The sequence below is a fragment of the Pipistrellus kuhlii genome, unplaced genomic scaffold, assembly GCF_014108245.1.
Source record: "Pipistrellus kuhlii isolate mPipKuh1 unplaced genomic scaffold, mPipKuh1.p scaffold_m20_p_3, whole genome shotgun sequence".
In the NCBI taxonomy this organism is placed as follows: domain Eukaryota; kingdom Metazoa; phylum Chordata; class Mammalia; order Chiroptera; family Vespertilionidae; genus Pipistrellus; species Pipistrellus kuhlii.
In genome coordinates this window covers 102,423,938-102,430,585 of record NW_023425529.1, presented here as the reverse complement: position 1 = coordinate 102,430,585, position 6,648 = coordinate 102,423,938, and the positions used below count along the sequence as shown (strand labels likewise).

General features: G+C 40.7%; 1 pseudogene; it reads left to right on the top strand.

Annotated features, from left to right (window-relative positions):
* The first annotated feature begins 4,196 nt into the window (after positions 1-4,196).
* On the top strand, positions 4,197-6,316 carry LOC118729011 (annotated as a pseudogene).
* The last annotated feature ends 332 nt before the right edge of the window (positions 6,317-6,648 follow it).

Here is a 6,648-nt window from a genome sequence, read left to right as displayed (position 1 = left end):
CCGAGGCTCAGGTAACCAGAGCCAGCAGAGGCTTGCACTACCGGCAGTGGCAGCAGCAGAGGTGTGATGAGGGGGTCGCCTTCCCCTGATCATTGGGTTGCCTCCCACCCCTGAGGGCTCCCAAACTGTGAGAGGAGGCAGCTGGGATGAGGGACCCTCTTTCCAGTGCATGAATTTTCATGAATTGGGCCTCTAGTGTATATGTGTGTGTGTGTGTGTGTGTGTGTGTGTGTATATATATATATATATATATATATATATATATATATACACACACATATAAAATCAGCACCCACTAATAATAAATACTCTAAGCAATCTACAATACATAAGGAAACTTTTTCAGTCTGATCAAAGCATCTGTGAAAAAACCTGGAGCTAACAACACATTTAATGAAAAGACTGAACATTTTCTAAGACTGGGAACAAGGTAGGATGTCTGCTCTCTTCACTTGAGTTCAACATTGCCAAAAAAGAAAGAAAAGAAGGAATAAATGACACAAAAAATGGAAGGAAGGAAGGAAGGAAGGAAGGAAGGAAGGAAGGAAGGAAGGAAGGAAGGAAAAAAGAAGATTGAAAAGGAAGTAGTAAAACTGTCCTTAAACAGCACCATTTACAATGTCATCAGAAACATGAAATACCCAGTGATAAATTCAACAAAATGTTGTACAATCTGGTCACTAAAAACTATAAAACCCTTTTGAAAGAATTATCTAAACAAATGAAGAGATACACTGTTTATAGATTGAAAGATTCAATATATATTTAAAATTTTTAATTGTGATAAAATACACATAATATAAAATTTACCATTGTAACCGTTTCCAGGTGTATAGTTCAGTGGTGCATGCACAATGTGCAACCAATCTTCAGAGCACTTTTCATCTTGCAAAACTGAAACTCTATACTCATTAAATAGTAACCCCTCATACTGTCTCCATCAGCCCCTGGTAAGCAACATTCTCTATTCTCTTTCTAGATACTTCATGTAAGTGAAATTATGCAGTATCTGTCTTTTTGTGACTGGCTTATTTCACTTAACAGAAAATCCTCAAGGTAATCTATGTTGTATCATGCACCAGAACTGCCTGATTTAATGCATTTCTAGTAAGTTCTCAGTAGATTCTTTTGCTACTGGTTTGTGGCTCACACTAGTTTAATTTAATTCTGACAAACACCTATGAGGAAGATACTATTATTTTCCCCATTTTAAACATAAGGAAACTGAGACAAAGACTGAATGTGGGTTTGCCCTCCTCTTTCCCCAAAGGAAGTGGTAAGGCTGGATTTGAACCAAGGCAGTCTGACACTAGTTTTGGATTTTAAATGCTACACCACACAGTGTCCTATATAATTAATTCCACCAAAGAAATCTTATACACTTAAGACAGCATCCTGGCAAACTTATTGCCATCTACTATAGTTTTAAAGATATTATCCCCAGAAGGCAGCAAACATTTCAGAGTCAGTGAAGTAAGCTATTGGCAAAATCTTGGTTAGAAAAAGAATAGTCATTGTGATGTCTTTCAAATTAAGTTAGAAACTAAAAAAGGTAGAAGTTAACATAATAAGTGGTTAAACCTTATAAACCTTCAAATCTTTCTGGAATTTTAAGGTTTAATCCTGAATGTGGATTACTATTTGCACTGAATTGAAAAGCTTTTTAAATCTATTTACAGTTTTCTCTTCTGGCTTCCTACTAGGCTGAGCAGGTCAAAACATGTTACTTAAACTCAACAGAAAACATTTCCAAGTTGAGTTTAGTTACTATGGAGTCTACAATTTCAGGCATAGTGGACAGACAGAACATATCCTAGATCTAATGACTGTGATTTTTAACCTAAATGGTATCTGATATGCTCTAAATGTCTATAGTCCTTTTTAAAACTAACGTCAAGGCAACATTAATCCATCATGGAGACAGTTAAAAAAATAAAAATGAATAAAAACGAAGAGAAAAACATATATTCCTAAACGGAATTCTTGGATTGGAACCTGGATTCATTGCCCGTTGGAGTCAGAGAATGAATCCACGGACAGAAGATGGAATAGAAAAGGTGGATATTTGTTAAAGAACAGGTACAGACTTCCATGCAGGGAGGAGAAGAGCCCCACAGAACTCCCACACAGGAAGGGGGAAGGGTCCCACTGAGTCCCTTTCCCCATGGCCTATAAAGGCTGAGATCCTGGTGCCTTGATATCCCCTCTGATTGGTCACTATTTCCTTAGACTGGTTACTATAGTAACTCCTGGGCTCAAAGGTTGAACCTCACATGAGACATGTGAGGTTGTCCTCCTGTCCCCCCACACCCCTTCCTTATTGTTTTCCTGTTCCCTTTGGGATTTCTTCTTCTGAATGAGTGAAGGGCTTCCTTCCCTTTATTTTGTAAATATAGATCTTTTGCTGTTCCCAGCTCCCTCCCTCTACGGAAATGTACCTGTTGCAGCTTTTCAGCTCCCCTAGTCTAAGGAAATAGAGTAGTACCTTCTGTTGCTCTGCAGCCCTGTGCTTCCTCCATGGTCCCCTTAAATTCCAAAATTTCTCAAATTCCTAAAACCTCTTTTTCACTCCCCCAAAATTCCTGTTTCACTATCAGAATGTCTGAAGTTAGATGGATCTTCAGAAAATCCTCTACAAGTCTGCTTTCTCCAACAACTTGTCAAAGGAAAGAACAACATGTGAAGGGATCAATGTATGTACATGCATGATATAAATGTGTCTTTGTTAGTTTGTAACTATTTCACAGCATCAGTAACAGATGACACAAGAATTGGAAGATTATCACTGCATCTCTATCCATTTCTCTATGTCAAAGGTTAGGGAAACTCCCCTACTTGTGTTGTTCAGTCTCTAGTAACTGGTGGTCAAGAAACAACTCTTTCAACCTAATTTAAGTCCCTTTAGGTGTTAGTTTCATTGCACTGACATTCTTTGTTGTGGTTGTTGTTGTTCTGGTGGGAGGCCGTCCTCTGTATTGTAAGATGCTCAGCAGCACCCCTGGCCTTGCCTCTGCATGAGAGGAGCAGCTGCTCCAAAGCCCCACTTGAGAGCATGAGAAAAATCAAGACATTGCAAGCGTCCCCTAGGCTGGATAAGCGCACTGTCAGTTGTGAGAACCACTGATTTGGACCCATTCATCTTCTCTATTTAAATCTCTGCCACAAGGGCAAGGCCATGCTTTACAGATCTTGGAAATAATCATTAAGTAATTAATAATTAATTAATCCCTTGGGCTTCCACCCCCCCCCCCTTTAGAGTGTTAACATAAAAACATTATAACCTGTAAAGAATTTTTGTGAGATTATTTGAGCCAAACTGTCTAGAACTGCTGGGAAGCAGAACCTCCATGGATTGGGATAATGCTCCTGAGAATGGAGGTTTTTCACCTTGTTTTATACATTACAATCAAAGGAGGAGATGTAAATGTGTTACATGAAATCCATTGGTGATAGATTAGGGAGGCGGGAGAAAGCAAAGGCTGGAGGTGAGGGGGAACATCTGGAAATGGATAAAAAGTAAAATGGTGGATACATACTTCTTTTACTTAGATGGGTACAAGATAGTTAATAGTGAACAATTAACAGGAGGACAATAACAATGAAGGAATTTATTGGTTTCACCCTGACACCCACAGGCATTTGGCTGTGCCCCAGGGGTCCAGAAAAGGGAAGTTACAAGTTACTCTGACATTTCATAGGTATGTTATCTTAGATGCAAAAAGACAATAGGCTCAGTTAAGGTAAAGACTGACTTTTGTCAGAGAAGATATGGGCCTACAAGAAAGCCCTTTTCTGGAACCAGACATCTGACCAGTGAGTTTTCCCCTGGGGGACCAGTTCGAGCTCAGGCCTGCCTTTAGGGTCAGAAGTAGCTGATCACTACTTAGGCAAATTGTTTGCCTCAGTTCAGGACTTTCTGCAGGTGGAAGTCAAAACGACTGACTGGTGTGTGAATGTGAGTGCTAGAGCCTGCGTGAAGCAAGAGCTACCTTGTGTTGTCCTGTGTCTGTGTTAACTCAGAGGGGATTACACAGTCTGACTGCAAACATGGGAGGTAGCTCCTCTAAACCTGCTGCCTTAGAATGTATGCTAGAGGATTTCAAGGCTTCTGCTCCAGGCGCCTGAAGGAGTCTAGGAGTCTGTGGGGTCACTCTGTCTGTGCCGGGAGTTGTTGGTCCAGCCGCTACCCTCATTCCATGAGGAAGATGCTCGCTGTGTCTCCCCTGTGCTGTCGGGCGCTGCCCAGAAGTTGGCAAGCAGAGGGCTGGCAGCATCCCGGAATTTTGCAAATGATGCTACATTTGAAATTAAGAAGTGTGACCTTCACCGGCTGGAAGAGGGCCCTCCTGTCACCACAGTGCTCACTAGTGAGGTTGGGCTCAGATACTACAGGATGATCCAGACTGTTCACCGAATGGAGTTATAGGCAGATCAGCTGTATAAACAGAATATTATTGGTGGTTTCTGTCACTTGTGTGATGGTCAGGAAGCTTGTTGTGTGGGCATGGAAGCTGGCATAAATCTCACAGACCATCTGATCACAGCCTATCGGTCTCATGGCTTTATCTTTACTCGTGGGTTTTCTGTACGAGAAATTCTCACAGCTTACAGGACGTAGAGGCGGCTGTGCTAAAGGAAAAGGAGGATCAATGCATATGTATGCCAAGAATTTCTACGGGGGCAATGGCATCGTTGGAGCTCAGGTGCCCCTGGGAGCTGGGATTGCTCTGGCCTGTGAGTATAATGAAAAAGATGAGGTCTGTTTGACTTGGTATGGCGATGGCGCTGCTAACCAGGGTCAGATACCTGAAGCTTACAATATGGCAGCTTTGTGGAAATTACCTCGCATTTTCATCTGTGAAAATAACCGCTATGGGATGGGAATGTCTGTTGAGAGAGCAGCAGCCAGCACTGATTACTACAAGAGAGGCGACTTCATTCCTGGGATGAGGGTAGATGGAATGGATGTCCTATGTGTCCAGGAGGCAACAAAGTTTGCAGCTGCCCATTGTAGGGCTGGAAAGGGGCCTATACTAATGGAGCTGCAGACACAGTTACCATGGACACAGCATGAGTGATCCTGGAGTCAGTTACCGTACACGAGAGGAAATTCAGGAAGTAAGAGTGACCCTATCATGCTTCTCAAGGATAGAACAGTGAACAGCAATCTTGCCAGTGTTGAAGAATTAAAGGAAATTGATGTCGAAGTGAGGAAAGAAATTGAGGATGCTGCCCAGTTTGCTACAGCTGATCCTGAACCACCTTTGGAAGAACTAGGCTATCACATCTACTCCAATGAGCCACCTTTTGAAGTTCGGGGTGCAAATCAGTGGATTAAGTTTAAGTCCATCCGTTAATGGGAGACTGCATGTAGTGGATGGCCAAATCTTCAGTGGGCTGTTTGACAGCAACTGTGAGGAACTCTTGTTCTCACCCATAGAATGTATGTGGATTAAGGTAGTAATTGCATGCAGTTTATACAGTATTGCATTAAAGTTTATGTTAGATTTATATAGGTCTAAATAAGTAATACTTTGCTTAACCTTCAGATTATTTCCTTATAACAGTTCTATTTGATCTAGTTTTTACACTGTTTTAACAAGTAATTTTTGGTTATTGAAAGGAAAAACAATTCTTTGTATGCCTGTCCATTCTGCCACCTTATTGTTGGGAGGGAGAGGAGGGGCTCATTCCCCTGTCTGGCCCAACCCCACAGCTAACAACAGTATACATTAATGCACACACACAGCAATAAAACAACATTTACTATAACCAGGCAGTGAGTAGAAGGACAGTTCCATTTTTAAATAGGACTACTTCACATCATTTCAGAGGTCAAATAACTTTAAGTGCAATTAACCAATTACTATTAACTTATAACCTAAAACAGTGATTCCCAGCCTTTCTGTTAAAACGCCCATTGTTTTATCTTTGCAGCAAGTACTATATAGAATGTGCTGATGTTTTTCATTGAAGCAAATTAAAATTCATTTTTAAGAATTCCATAATACTCTGGATGCCAAAACTGTGGCTCACATTACTGTTCTCACAATACATACCATTCTACTCACCTTTAACATGTTGATAAAACAGGCATAAAACGTGAAAGCCAATGAAAACATTTTATTAACTATTTAGAACTTCACGTTTTTAAATTGTTCATGGTAACTTATATGTGTCTGTATGAGAAACTTTTAACAACAAAGATGTCCTCTAATTCTTTAGAACTTTAAGTTTTTAAATTATTCGTGGTGTTTTATGTGTGTCTGTATGAGAAATTTAACAACAAAGATGTGAGCTCCTTGCTCCCTCTGTCCCCTGGCTTTGCTGGCTGATTCAGCCTCACCTTGGGTTGCTGGGCCCCCTGACTTTGTCTTCTGTCCTGGGAGACTGCACTTCAGAGCCTGCAGAGGAGCCCACCACTACAAAACAAAAAGAAAAGTCTTCTTTAGAGTTAAAAGAAAACTTCGCAGAATACTTTAGAAGCCCTATAGCAAAAAGCATAGTATATAATTCTAGATTTCCTATCATATTGTAAAAACTTAGTTAAAATAGAAAAGTATGTTCTTTTCACACATGGAAGTGACATTTGTGCCCCAGCAGGAGTGGGATATTGTCTTAGAGGTATATGCAGCCGTGCTGATCTAT